Here is a 15,773-nt window from a genome sequence, read left to right on the forward strand (position 1 = left end):
TATACGAAGCAATAAATGGCTTTTGTGAATGTTTAAACACAAGGGCAAAGCTGAAACATTAGATAATGCAGCAGTCACTTACTGCCTTTGTAGTCCCACTGCCAGGAACGTTAGACAAAACAAGATTTAACAAGCCACTGTAGTTAAAATATTGTTCTTGCTTCACAAGAGTTTGAAAATTTTTCTCCTGCTGTGTTTCTGGAGTTTCTTTTGATGGTTCTCTGAACTGGGTGCTAGATAATTAACATTGAAGGATGGGGCTAAAAACTAAATAGTTTTGTAGGGTGTGATCTCTTTGGAAAAAGGGATTCTCAGATTTAAAACAATGAGCTCCTTGTCCAAAAAGTTGTACTTTAAACTGAGTCCACAAAGCATGCTGCTGCATGCACAACTCGTAATGTTAGCCTCTAGTTTTAATTGCAGTTTCAGCGATGTTTGTGAGAGAACAAGATATAAAAATTAAGACTGATAAACGAGGAGAAAAAGGAATGAGAGTGAACAAGGATAGTGAAAATAAGATCATGTGGGACATAGGTATTGCACAGGTTGATGGTTCCTGAAAGTACCAGATCACTCTCTTTTATTAAATATACCTACAATCATCTAAACCCACCTGACACAAAACCAAACCTTTACTAGTTGGATGATTTCTCGTAGGCACCACAGCAGAAGTGATTCTTGAGGCGGGATTTGAAGAAGAAGAGGGAAGTATGGTAAGAAGCAGTGACAAACTGACAGCCAAGGCATTGGCATAGTGGAGGAGGCAGGGGGCTATGAGACAGAAAAGGAAAAGCAAAGAGGGACACAGTTGTGAAGGGTCTTGTAGATGACCAAAAGAAGCTTAAAACTTGGTGAATTCACAGGGAATCCAGTGAAAGTGAATGGTGCAGTCTGAACATTGGGCAGGGAAGACAGCCATCTCTACTATTTTGTCATTAGAACAGCCAGGCAAAGTAACAAAAACTCATTTTTTTCTAATATTGCCAGACCCTTAGGCCTGCTCTCAGGTTTCATATGGGCAATATTTCTAGGGTTTAATTAATCTGAAGAGATTGGAGGCCTTAAAGTAAAACGATGGCCTGCAAGTCTCCATGAGCTAGAAGCCATCATGGGCAAACTACTCTCGTGGATCCATCACATGGAAGCTTGGAGGGCCTGTTATTAAGTCCTCCCTGGAAATAGTTGCTACCATTTTTCATCTCTCTCAAACTCCAGTTTGACATCAAAATGGAATGCTAGTATGTTGGCTGGTGGTGACAAAAGGAATATAATGATCCAGGTCCAGGTAGACAGCAAACTCCTCATCAGCTATCTGAAACTCATGGCTAGATTCTTTGCCCGCACAAGTTTAGTGAAGAGCAGATCTTGGACAAAAAGTCAGAGGTCATGCATATGAGGAAGTTAAAGGATTTATTATGGTGATCTAGAATGCTGCCCACTTCAGCTTGGGAATTCTGGGACCAAGCATTGGCCCAATTCTGTGACCCTTATTCATGGGTGAAGTCAACATGTTTACTGTACACAAGCAGAGACTATTACTAGAAGTAAAATTTGCAGGATAAGGCCTTGTGTCACCAAATGTAATATTCAAATGGAAGATATTCCTGACATACACAGTTCTGCAGCATATCAGCACTTGAAACGTTGGCATTTGAAAGATCTGAGTGACACAAGCAATGGGAGCCCAAAAAAACAAGAGCATTCCAAAAATAGATTTAGGCAGAGTAGCCCAATCAGAATGTATTTTGTTTAAAATTAGTGTGGGGTCATATTGTATGTACCGGATATTTGAATGTTACTAGAAAGTAGAGTAATGGAAAGTATGAATGAAGGTGGGCTAGGGGGAATCCTTTACTCATTTAAAAGAGAGGCAAATATATATAACATCATAAGAAAAAATGTTTCGATATTTTGAAGTGTAGAGATTAAATATGGGGATATTGTAGAAATAGTAAGAGTGATCAGAGAAAGACAAAAGGATCAAGCAACGATCAGAATAACAATTTCCTTCCATTACTGAGGGATTTTTCTCCAGATAAAGAGGCAAAAATTTCACCCAGCAGATGGAGCTAATAAACCACTCATAGTTTAAGCTAATAAACATTCCATAGTTTAACCATTCCATTAAACAGTTATAGCAATAGAAGTGTGGGGTAAAACCAAATGGAAATAGTGAAGGGACTTTTGAAGCAAGCATGGAAAAAAGCCAGGAAATTTTGAGTAGGGAAAAAATATCTCAGAGGGGTTAATAAGAAATAGGTGATGCTTGTTGGTCCTTTTGTTTTTAATTGTTTAGAGTATCTTAAAGTTTAGGACAGAGCAGCAACAGAGAGGATTTAACAATAGGAGGCTTACAGTAGAGTCCAAAATCCCAGATCTGAACCTCTCCTGTAATGTTTCCATGTGAAAACTGCTACAAACATTTGTAGCTTGGGGCTCATTTTAAAGTGAGAGCCTTTAGCACTGAGACAAAGGGGCTTATGAGACTAGAAATACCATGCAAGATTTGGGGGACATGAGTTTCTTAAGAAGAGAGGAATTAAATCAGACCCAGAGAAAACCCTAAGAAGAGGGATGGCTCCCTGTTGAAAGGCTCTGGCTGCACAAGGAAATGCTCATCATTAATTCAGAAGGTGCTAGAAAATACTTTTAACTGTAGATATAAATTAATGAGGCTTTCTTGTAAGATCACAAAACCAATATGATCAGTGTAGCAAGAGGTCAAAACCAGTGCTTGCCATTTCATAAAAGGAAAAACAGAAATGGGGCTTGTCTAATTTTTTATGATGTATAAAGGGAACCTGAAACTTTGCTTTTTAAAGATTCATTTTTCTGCCCCCTCTTTTTTTTTTTAAATGTTGGAAATTAAGTCTTGCCTGTGGTGGAAAGTCTATAATCACAGTGAACTTGTGAAATAACACCACAGAAGTGTGAAAACCAAGAGAAGAGGATTTTTAATGTGACCATTTAAAACTCTAGTTTCGTTCAGACCTGTATCTTCTATGATGAATTAACAATTCAGAGAAAAGACACTTTTGTTAAAATTCAGCTGGCCATTCCATTACAGTTTGAGGGCCCACAGTGCATAACCTCCAAGACACCCAGGAGCCTCCACAGCAAAGCCAGAGAAGGGCAGTCTTGACCATCCCAGTATATCTAAGTTAAAGCAATTTTTGAACACCTCTTTGTATTGTATATACACCTCTGCCTCAATATAACGCGTCCCGATATAACGCGGTAAAGCAGTGCTCCAGGGGGGCGGGGCTGCGCACTCCAGTGGATCAAAGCAAGTTTGATATAACACGGTTTCACCTATAACGCGGTAAGATTTTTTTGGCTCCCGAGGACAGCATTATATCGAGGTAGAGGTGTATATCACCTTTTCAGTCCTGTGCCACAGAACATTTATTTCAGTCCATTTTCAATAAAGTTTAGGTGAGCAATTTCTTGTTTCTGGTTCTTGGGTGTGGTTTTTGAGCAGCTGCTCTGCCTCAGACACATTACTTTAGGGACAGGGATCATCTTTCTCATAGATTTATAGATTCCAAGGCCAGAAGGGACCATTGTGATCATCCAGTCTGACCTCCTGTATAACACAGGCCATAGAACCTCCCCAAATAACACCTAGAGGGGGTCTTTTAAAAAAAAATCCAATCTTAATTTTAAAATTGTCAGTGATGTAGAATCCATCACAACCCTTGGTAAGTTGTTCTATTGATTAATAAGGCTCCGTGTTTGTCATGGAGGTCACAGAAGTCACAGATTCCGTGATTTCCTTGACTTCTGCAGCAGCTGGTGTTCCTGGCCTGGGGGCTGCCTGAGCAGTTCATGCAGCCCCTGGGCCAGTCGCACCGACTGCTGCTGGGGGAGTCTCACCCTCCCCCTGCCCCCCAGCAGCAGGAGTTTGGGTGGGGGGGTGCTCAGGTCTGGGGATTGGGGTGCGGGGCAGTGCTTACCGGGGGGGATCCCCAGAAGGGTCACAGGAACTCCCCTCCCTCAGCTCCCAGCTCCACGTGCTGCCTCTGCCAGCAGGCACCGCCCCCTGCCCCAGCTCCCATTGGCCGCAGTTCCCAGCCAATGGGAGCTGCAGAACCAGGGCTGGGGCAGAGTGGAGGCAGCACCTGGAGCTCAGCAGCTGGGTAGGGAGCTTGCCCCAGCCCCGCTAACCTTCCCCTGAAGCACCCACAGGCCACCCCGCCCCCCGCCCCGGCTACCCTGCTCCGAAGTTTTAGTCAGGGGTATATACTAAAAGTTATGGATAGGTCACAGTCTGTGATTAAAATGTAGCCTTATTGATTAATTACTCTCACCTTTAAAAATGTATGCCTAATTTCTGGCCTGAATTTGTCTAGTTTCAACTTCCAGCCCTTGGATGGCTTTACACCTTTCTCTGCTAAACTGAAGAGCCCATTGTTAAATATTTGTTACCCAAAAATGTAGGTACATACAGGTCGCAATCAAATAACCCCTTAACTTTCTCTTTGTTAAGCTAAATAGACTGAGCTACTGGAGGTCTGTTACTTTAAGGCATGTTTTCTAATCATTTAATTCTTTTGCATTTATACAGTGCCTAGCACACTCGGGTCCATAACCAGGGCTCCTAGGCACTTCTACAATACAAATAAATAATTTTTTACATAGCATCTTCCATCCAACAATATCAAACTGCTTCTCTAAAGCAGTCTGGGAGGTATAGTGAGCTGTAAGCTTTTACAGATGGGGAAAGAGATACAGCAGTTGTGTTAATAGTATAAAGTGATTCTGAGAGTCTGTCAGAGTTGGAATTAGAACCAAGTTCTCCTGATACCTAATTTTGTGCTATTACGCAACACTACCTTTGCGAAATCTTCTGCCACTGGTTCTAGATGAGTTTAAATTGAGCTCTCCTGTCATTGGCCTAGCTGAAGTACTATTACTTTCATTTTCCATTTGTTTCATTTCAGTGTGTCCAGTTTAAATTTTCTACCACAATCCTTTTTCCAGCAAATCCGCCCAGTGTAGACGCAACTTATACTGTCAAAAAAGTTTTTTTGCTGGTATAGCTTATACTAATGCCCAAGCAAAATAAGCTATACTGGCAAAGACACTTATATTGGTATAACTGCGTCTATGCCAGTAGAGTTTGCCAGTATAGAAATGTTGTTTAAAAAAACAAAACCAAACACATGGCTAGCAAACATTATTATACCAGCAAAAGCTTCTACCACACTTCTGGCCAGAGCACTGGGTGACCTCTTGACTGAGAACCATAAGGAATTTTCTCCTAAGTGTCCATTCAGCATCCCTGAGTTCTAAGATGCTCACTCACTCTCTCTATATTTAGTTCTTTAATTTCTACCAACCTTATGTTCTTTTTTCCACTTTAATAACAACTGCCAGTTTTTATTTTGACCACTTAGGTGTATATCTGTACCCATTATATTTCACATTGTAATAACAAATCAGCAGTACTTAGTGCTTTACAGCAGAGCACTTCACAAATATTAGCTAATTATCACAGTACTGAGAAATACCAATTATTAAATAGGAACCATTAAGATGCCATTGTTATTCATAGCAAAACACAGCTTTAATTCAGGTATGCTCTGGTATTCAGATAATCAGTTATTTCCATCTCTTTGCCTCCACCCACTTGGAACATTTTGTGTTTACCTTTAACTATTTTAATCAAGTAACAGGATTATTTATTGCGTGTACCATGCTTTAAAAATATAAAGCAACTCTGAGTGCTAAGTACTATTTAGAGTGAGAAGTATTTCTAAATTTGTAATACAAAGATTAAAGATTTATACTGTTGAACAAAAAATATTTATTCTAATTAATTTGCAAATTTATCTTCTGTCTCTTTACACAGAGCTTAAGACCCTGGAGGAAAGTAGTCATCCATCAGTTTATTGCAGGAATATTGTTCTCTGTAGTTGGGACCAAATCCCTTGTCTTGTTTCTTCTTTGATGAGGGACTGACAAATGATGGGGAGGGGGGTTGAAAATGGTCTTTTTTTGAAAGTGAAAATGTTTCACAAATTTTTTATTTTGCTTTCGATGACATCTGAAGATGGAAATACTTTCAGGTTTTGGTTTTTGCCCAAAGAAATACAGCACTTTTAATATGAAGAATGCAACTACAGAAAATACTTATTTTTATTTTGTTGTTTCTGATATGGCCATCATGACCTCTCTATTTTTGTCTGTAGGCCTGACTTGACATGAGTAATTGGTGAGGTCTTATTTCTTGGAAGATAGGATTAGGGAGGTAAATGGATCAGCCTTATTTCTGGAAACAGAATCTCTGCACTAGCCAAGATAAGGGGAAAACACCCAGGGAACCATTTACAATGGACAAGATAACAACGGATAAAATAAGCCTGGAATGTAAGATGAGGTAAAAAGTAAAGGCTAGTCTACACTGGCCATGTTAAAGCACTGCCCGGCAGTGTCTTTTAATGTGGCTTGTGTAGTCACGGCAGAGCACTGGGAGAGAGCTCTCACAGTGTTCTAAAAAACCCACCTCCACAATGGTGCACTGTCTACAGGGGTGTTTTTTCACACCCCTGAGCAAGAAAGTTGCAGCTCTGTAAAGTGCCAGTGTCTACAGTGGCAAGTGAAAGACAGAACTTCTGTCGTTCAGAGGTGTTAAAAAAACACCTCCCTCTGAAAGACACAAGTTTTGCCAACAAGAAGTGAGAACAGCTCCTGCCAACAACGCAAATGCTGCTCATTGGGGGTAGAAGATTTTTGTCAGCAGCAGAGCCAACAGCAGCTACACTGCGTGTCTTTTAGTGGGAGGGCTGTAGTGTACAGCCGTGTAGTGTAGACTTAGCCTAAGTAATGCACGGACAGAGCATGCTGTACATGGACAGGTTCCTACAAAGTGACCAAGCCAGCCTCAGAACATGTGATGCAATGTATAATAAATGCAATATAATGTGTAAATGTATATAAAGGTAGAGGTTTGCTTTTTATCTTTAGAAGTGTGGTATGCTCTGAACCTATGCCCTATGCCAGTGGTTCTCAAACAGGGATACGTGGAGGTCTTCCAGGGAGTACATTAACTCATCTAGATATTTGCCTAGCTTTATTACCGACTACATAAAGAAAGCACTAACCAAGTCAGTACAAACTAAAATTTCATAGAAACAGACTTGTTCATACTGCTCTAAATACAGAAATGTAAGTACAGTCTTTATATTCCAGCTGATTTTATTATATGGTAAAAATGAGAAAGTAAGCCATATTTCAGTAATAGTGTATTGTGACACTTTTGTATTTTTATGTCAGTTTTTAAGTGAAGTGTAACTTGGGGTACGCAAGACAAATCAGACTCCTGAAAGGGGCCCAGTAGTCTGGAAAGGTTGAGAGCCACTGCCCTATGCTTCCAACTACAAACTGACCATGCTGCACTAAAGTGGCTTCATACTGCCAAGGGGAACAACAAGAAACTTCTTCGTTGCAGTTTAGCTCTCCAAGATTTTGATTTTGAAATTCAACACATCACAGGAGCTTCTAACAAAGTAGCTGATGCACTCTCCCGTGAGAGTTTCCCACAATTCAGTAGTTAAAAAGTGTTCTTAAAATGTAGAAGCCTGTTAGTTATATACTTAGGAGTATAGGTAAAGGTGTATGTGTTGTATTAATCTGTTTATTTTCAAGTTCTAGAAGAAAATCGCCGCCAGTGAGCTTCCCCACTGTCTGCAATTTGGGGGGGCGTGTCATAAACAGATAGCTAAGGGTTAATGTCTCTTTCACCTGAAGCACCTGACCAGAGGACCAATCAGGAAACCGGATTTTTTCAACTTTGGGTGGAGGGAATTGAGTGTCTGAGGTCTTTGTTTTCTGGCTGCCTGCCTTCTCTGAGCTTTGGAGAAGTAGCTCTACTTTCTAGTCTTTTGTTTCTAAGTGTAAGGACAAAGAGACCAGATAGTAAGTTCTATGGTTTTCTTTTCTTTGGTATTTGCATGAATATAAGTGCTGGAGTGCTTTGATTTGTATTCTTTTGGAATAAGGCTGTTTATTCAATATTCTTTTAAGCAATTGACCCTGTGTTGTATCATCTATATACAGAGAGAACATTTGTACTTATTTTTCTTTCTTTTTATATAAAGCTTTCTTTTAAGACCTGTTGGAGTTTTTCTTTACTTCAGGGAAATTGAGTCTGTACTCACCAGGGAATTGGTGGGAGGAAGAAATCAAGGGGAGATCTGTGTGTTGGATTGCTAGCCTGATGTTGCATTCCCTCTGGGGGAATAGGAAAGTACTTTTTGTTTCCAGGATTGGGAACAGAGAGGGAGATTCACTCTGTTTGGATTCACAGAGCTGGTGTCTGTGTATCTCTCCAGGAGCACCTGGAGGGGGGAAGGGAAAAAGGATTATTTCCCTTTGTTGTGAGACTCAAGGGATTTGGGTCTTGGGGTCCCCAGGGAAGGTTTTTCAGAGGGACCAGAGTGCCCCAAAACACTCTAATTTTTTGGGTGGTGGCAGCAGGTACCAGGTCCAAGCTGGTAACTAAGCTTGGAGGTTTTCATGCTAACCCCCATATTTTGGACGCTAAGGTCCAAATCTGGGACTAAGGTTATGTCAGGGGTACGCAAGACAAATCAGACTCCTGAAAGGGGCCCAGTAGTCTGGAAAGGTTGAGAGCCACTGCCCTATGCTTAAGCCTGATCACCCAAAGTGTAGTTTAATTGTATGCCAATAAAGATGTCTCAGTGACAAGTTTGGAGTTGATCTAAGTTCTTGGGAACCAAGTGGATAAGGTCTCAGGGGCTACTGAGTGGATAAGGTCTCAGAAGCCACCCCAACAGTCTGCCCAATACACTAGGGTTGCCAACTGTCTAATTTAGGGGTGAACAAACTTTTTGGCCCGAGGGCCACATTGGGTTTGCAAAACTGTATGGAAGACCAGATAGGGAAGGTTTTGCCTCCCCAAACAACTTGGATCCTGCCCCCTCCCATTTCCCACCCCCAACTGCCCCCTTCAGAACCTCCGACCCATCCTACTCCCTCTGCTCCTTGTCCCCTAATTGCCCCCTCCCAGAACCCCCCCCACCCCAACTGTCCCCTGGGACCCCACCCCTTATCCAACCCCCCCATTCCTGTCCCCTGACCACCACCCCAAACCTCCACCCCTTATCCAACCCCCCAGCCCCCTTACCATACCACTCAGAGCAGCATGTCTGGCAGCCGCACCACCCCGCTGGAGCCAGACATGCTGCCACGCTGCTCTGCAGGAGCATGCAACCCCGCCTCCCAGAGTGCTGCCCGCGTGGTGGCATAGCTGCAAGGAAGAGGGGTCAGCGGGGGAGGGCCGGGGGTTAGCCTCCCCGGCCGGGAGCTCAAAGGCTGGGCTGGGCAGGACAGCTCCATGGACCGTAGTTTGCCCACCTCTGTTCTAATGGCACAAAACTGAATGCCTTTGTCCCACTCCTGCCCCACTCCTTCCCTGAGACCTCGCCCCTGCCCTGCCCCTTCTCTGAGGCCCTGCTCCCACTCACTCCATCCCTCCTCCCTCCATTGCTTGCTCTCCCCCACCCTCACTCACTTTCACTGGGTTGGGGCAGGGGTTGACGGTGCGGGAGGAGGTGAGGGCTCCAGCTGGGAGTGTGGGCTCTGGGGTGGGGCAATAAATGAGGGGTTTAGGGTGCAGGAGGGGCTCTGGGCTGGGGCTGAGCAGTTTTGAGTGTGGGAGGAGTTGTGGGCTCTGGGAGGGAATTTGGGTGTGGGTTCTGACCTGGGGCTGGGGTGTGGGTGAGGATTCGGGCTCCAGCTGGGCGGCGCTTACCTTAGGTGGCTCCCGGTCGGAGGTGTCGCAGGGCTAAAACAGTCTCTCTGCCTGCCCTGGCTCCACGTGGCTCCCAGAAGCAGTCAGCATGTCTGCCTCCTAGATGCAGGGGCGGCCAGGTGGCTCTGCACTGTGTGTGCTGCCTGTATCTGCAGGCACCGCCCCTCCAGCTCCCATTGGCCGGGTTGCTGACTAGAACCACCAAGGTCCCTTTTCAACCTGGTGTTCTGATCAACAATTAGACACCTAGCAATGCTACAATTCACAAATAAAGCCCATGATTTTATTTTTATTCACAATTAGCTTTAAACTGCGTTGAAAAAAAAGCATAGAAACTGAAGTGCTGCGGGGAAAAACAAAATTAAAATGATTAATTCTGCCAGTGTCCAATTGGAGGGGGAATCTAATCACTTGTTAAACAGATTTTTTGTGAAATTCTGCTTTTTTAAGCAAGAGAGTATACATGTATATGAAAAACCTGAAAAGAGAGAGATGAGAAAATACTCAGAGAGCCCTCACAGGTAGCAAGGTGACCAAATACTGTAAATCCAAAAAGGAATTAGATAGCAACCATGTTGTGCTGTTCACTGGGGCGGGGGGGAGGGAGAGAATTAAGAAGGATTAAGAGAAGAAACTACATGGTACTTGCACTACCAATACACAAAACAGCAACTTCTAGTTCACATTTGTGTAGTAACCAGAAAGAGCTGTGTAAGGGGAGTTGGTTTAATAAACAGAAGGGAGCCTTCTGGTGACACTAAAGCAACTCATTGTTGCAACAAAAAAAAATCAGGCACTAGTTTCATAGGATGGCACAGGCATGCAATAGCAAAGGAGAACAAACACTGTAGTGTTCAAATCCTAATACATTTGAATTGGTCTGACCTTAAAGAGCAGTTAACAGCCCCTGGAAAAGTTTAAAAACAAATGTTTTTAGAAATAATGCATACGATATATTTTTAGCACTTCCCTTCCTTCACTCCTTATTAATAAGCACATTTTCTGTGTTTCACTTTCCTCTTTTTATTCAACAGACATTAACAAGAAAAGAAGATCTTTGCTTTTTAAGGGTTCTGTTATGCAGCTTCAACCTTGTCTATGCACAAGTGGTACTGTTTTAACTGTATCAGTACAACCCACTCTAGTGGGTTATATCAGGAGAAAGCCATCTTATATCACATAGCTCTTACTGTCGGTAACAGGAATAAGCTATAGAGATGTAATTCTTGATCTACAGTACAAAGTGTTACCATCTAGGAGTGTGAAAAAGGTCATTCAGAGAAAACCACAGGTGTAGACACAACTATGCCAGTGGAGGAGTGCTTCTGTCAGTTTAGCTAATGTTATTTGGGGAGATGGTGTAACTATTGCAGCAGAACTCCTTCTGCCTGCTTACGCTGTCTCTGAGCTTGGGGTCTCTGTCAGCATAGCTATATCGGCCAAAGCTCTGTAGCGTCGACAAGCTCTCATTACCTTTATACAGATAACTGCATCCACAGAAGGTGTTGTAGTAATTTAGTTATTTTGATAGAAAACTCACACCCCTAACCAAGATAGACCTTAGGTCGGGGGTGGGCAAACTACGGCCCGCAGGCCAGATCTGGCCCATCAGGGCTTTGGATTCGGCCCGTGGGATTGCCCCACATGATGCTGTGTGCCCCACGCCGCTCTCAGAAGTGGCCAGCACCATGCCCCTGCAGCCCCCCCCGAGTGGGGGGGCAGAGAACTCTGTGCATTGCCCTTGCCTCCAGGCCCCGCAGCTCCCATTGGTTGGGAATGGGGAACCGCGGCCAATGGAAGCTTTGGGGGAGGTACCTGAAGCTGCGACAAGGGCAGCTCACGGTGAGCCTTCATCTCCCCCCTCCTGGGGGCAGGGCCGGCACTACCATTTAGGCAGCCTAGGCAATCACCTAGGGCTCCAGAATAAATGGTGGGTGCCGTTTTGCCGGAGGGGGCGGCAGGCGTCTCCAGTGGAGCTGACGCAGTGGTGCCTGCGGACGGTCAGCTGCTCGCGCGGCTCCGGTGGACCTCCTGCAGGCATGACTACGGCAGCTCCACCGGAGCCACGGAGCACCGGACCCTCCACAGGCACCACTGTGGCAGCTCCAGTGGAGCAACGGGACCAGCGCGCGGGGCGGTGAAATTGCCATCCGCCAAGGGCACTCAAACCCCTAGTGCCGGTCCTGCCTGGGGGGCCGCAGCACTTCCTGGAGTGGTGTGGGGCCAGGGACAGGGCAAGCAGCCAGGGAGTCTGCCCTAGGCCCGGTGCACGCTGCTGCCACCCCAGAGCCGCTTTAGATAAGTGGCACCGGGCAAGAGCTTGAACCCCTCCTGTACCCCACCCCCCAACTCCCTGCCCTGAGCCCCTCGTACACCGTGCACCCCTCCTTCAGCCCAATCTCCTTCCCTGAGCCCCTTCCTGCACACCGCTCCCCCTCCCGCATCCCAACCCCCTGCCCGAGCCCTGCATACAATTTCTCCACCTAGATGGGGCCCCCGGCCCAAAAAGTTTGCCCACTCCTGCCTTAGTTGTTGCTTGAAGTGCCTCTCTGGTTTATGCCATCACAGTCAGGTGCTGTGGATCTAGGTATGATGGTTTGAAGTCAACAAGCAAGTCATCTATAGAATGAAATATTTTGAGGACCAACAGAATCTGGGGTGGAGGTGGGGTTTGTTGATGGGAGGTGGAGCCTATGAAAGAATTTCTTTATAAAAGGAGAACACCTGGGTTTGCATCATGTTAATAGTAAACTGAACATTTGAAATGAGATGAGTCTTCAGTAACAGCAAGGGTCAGTCTGGCAGACCAATGGTGGGTTTCTTCTTGAAGGTAAGGTGACCAGACAGCAGGTATGAAAAACTGGGACAGGGAGTAGGGGATAATAGGAGCCTATATAAGAAAAAGACCCAAAAATCAGGACTGTCCCTATAAAATCAGGACATCTGGTCACCCTACTTGAAGGTAAGATCTTCCTAATGGAACTACTATCCAGGAAGATAGTTTAAAAATAACAAAACACAAAAGCTTAGTGTTGAGCTGTTCTCCAAAGAGCTACTACCTACCTAGTGCACAAAAGGGCAACCATTTGTTTGAATACAATTCTGACTGAAGCGGTGGGACCCCTTGTGGCCACATGGCTGGTTCTAGTATTCACACATTTCTCATTCAGCAAATTCTCCAGAAAAAAGACTCAGCCATGCAAAGCAGCTTCCATTGTACTCCACAGGAGCAGAAGGCATTCAGCAAGCTGCAGGAAGATCTCAGCCTCTCACCAAATCTGGCAGTAATTTAAGTTGGGCAAAGAAACGGAGTTTCATCCTGCAAGCCTTATAAATACAATGGAAGGTCTCCATGTGAAGTGCTGGCAGGGTCTGACATTTGGTTAGTAGATAGAAAGCACTTTCACACTCTGGTAGCAACTGTTTGAAATGCTGTTTTTGTAAAACTTTGCAAAGCCTTTTTCCAAGACAGATTATAGTGCTATGACTACAGCTGGAGGGAAACCAAGAATTCTGTTTTATGAAAAAAAGTGAGGTTGTGATATTTGTGTGTGTTCCATTAGAATAAAGTGAAAACCTCTCAAAAAAGTTTTGCAAAAAAACCCCCAAGAGTGAGAAACATCCAGCCCAGAATAGCCGATAGCCCAGTGTGAAGGTGTGCACTTGCGACCGCCCTTTCAATCTCACCTTTTGGAGCTGTTCCACTCTGACCTAGTAAATATTTTATTATTTATATAGTGAGACTGATTCTATAGTCCAGTTGGGGTGTGGGAAACCCAGATTCATGTCTTTGCTCTGCCTGATTCTCTCTCTGGCCCAATGAATATTTAATTTATACAAAACAGAACAGCTCCAACAGGAGAGATGGAGAGACATCTACACAAGAATCAAAGTGCCTGGTGCTTAGAGCACTCCTCTGGGATGCAGAATAGCCAGGTTAAAATTCCCACCCAGCTCTACTACTGAAGGCTTGGGCCTACATTCCTAACTCATGAAAGTCTTCTAGTCAGGAAAAGTCAGGATATTTATTAGCACTATTTTCAATACTGCATATTAAAAGAAAACCCTTACCTATTTATGTTTGTTGTTCTTTTTGCTGCTTTCTTGATAGTAGGTGAGGAACAAGGGACACTGAACTATTAGCTGTGCTTTTTATTTTGGACAAAGAATTTATCCAAGTTGATTAAAAGGTTTGTAACTAACTAAGAAAGATTACTGATTGGCTAAAAATTAACTTTTAGTTCAGAATTTTATGACAGCTTTTTAGTTAACCTGTCAACTAATAATGCTGTCTACAAAAACCAAGTCACATACACACCAATACATGTGAAATGTCCCCCCCTGTTTCTTTCTGAGTCTTATAAAGACTTCCCCTTCTTCTAAGCATTCACATTGGGTTAAATTCACATAAAAACTATCTGGAATTTATACAGATGAAACACAAAGGGGTGGGTGAGGAAGGTGAAATTTGTATATTTATATTTAAATGTGCCTATCCTAACCCTGAGGCACAATTCTAAAATTACCTAATTCTGATCTCAGATGCCTTGATTTTAAATCAAACTCCACTGTCTTCAACGGAGGTAATCCTGAAGTACAACGGTGTCAGTGAGATCAGAAGTAGGTCTATTATATTATTGTAGCTCAACAGCTTGCTAATGAGTCATAGTATAGTACTGGAAAATGCAATATTGTGCTAAGAAAAAAGGGATTATTTTATTGCTTAATATTTCACTGTAAATAAATCCTCATCTAATAATCTGTAACTTGGAACAAAGTTTAGAGTTCATGATGTATCAGGTTTATGATTTTGTGGTTATTATTCCATTTATTGGCCATCATAAACATTACAAACATTGTCTGAAGGCCTAGTTAAAAGCAAGCAGCTTTATCTCCTTAAATAAAAGTCTCTCTGGTGGTAGCTTATTAACTACTGGAAGGGTTGGCTTATGAGGAAAGACTAAAGAACTCAAAATGAATAGCTTGGTTAAATGCTGACAATATTCAGGAGAACAGCTGAGTGTTTAAACACTCAGGAGTGAGAAGAATTATTTACAGGAGTAGAATAGAGTGGAATTAGTAATAAAGGGATAAGATAAAGGAAAGGAAGCTGTCTTAATATCTTTGTCGGTTTTGAATTTGAGCTTTTCCGGGCAGAGATTGTCTCCAATTATGTGTTTGTACAGTGCCTAGTACCTTAGGGCCTTGAACTCAGTTGAGGTCACTAGGTGCTAATGTAATAAAAAGACAAATAAGAAAAAAAAAAACCTTACTATAGTGAGACTATGGAAGGTATTGGGGAAGCCACGTTTCTTGAGCCAATTCATATTTGACTGAGTAAAAGACTGGAAAATACACTGCAGGGAGCAATCTTTCACTGGCAAGCAAACGGTCTGGATAGTGGAATAACGATTTTCAGCTCTACCTATCATTTTGTGATTAGTTACCCTCCACCTCATAACAGCCACTTGTCAATACCGTGCACTATATTTCAGCTCAGAGGGCAATGTGTTTACACAGTATTTATATAGCCACAAGTGATCCCAAGTTACCAGCCATGCTTGTCTTCATGGCTCTAAATCTAAATGCAACCTTTAGAAAAAAGTAGTTTAAAAAATTCTCTCAGAGCTGCAAATGCTGATTGGAAGGCCCCTTTCCAAAATTCCCAATATTCCCCTCACCTCCTAGGGGAACGGCCCCATTCCCTTGCTGAGAGAGTTGCAGCAGCTGACTGGATCCTTATTGCTCTGCATTCTAGAGAGAACTTCTCATCCAGCCCCCTTTGGAGTTCACTCAGAACTAGCCCCATTACCTGTGCTGGATTCTAGGAACAAGATTTTGTTCAGTGACCTAACATTATGCTGCAAAAACTTGACAGACAATACAATTATATCTGCACAGGTAAGGAGAAGCCCTTTGAGGTCCCGAGTTGGCAGGTGTTATATAAGTGCTGATTAATATTAGTGTATCATTCTTGGGCAAAGGCCAAATCACA

The sequence above is a fragment of the Gopherus flavomarginatus genome, chromosome 2 (genome assembly GCF_025201925.1).
Source record: "Gopherus flavomarginatus isolate rGopFla2 chromosome 2, rGopFla2.mat.asm, whole genome shotgun sequence".
Classification (NCBI taxonomy): Eukaryota; Metazoa; Chordata; order Testudines; family Testudinidae; genus Gopherus; species Gopherus flavomarginatus.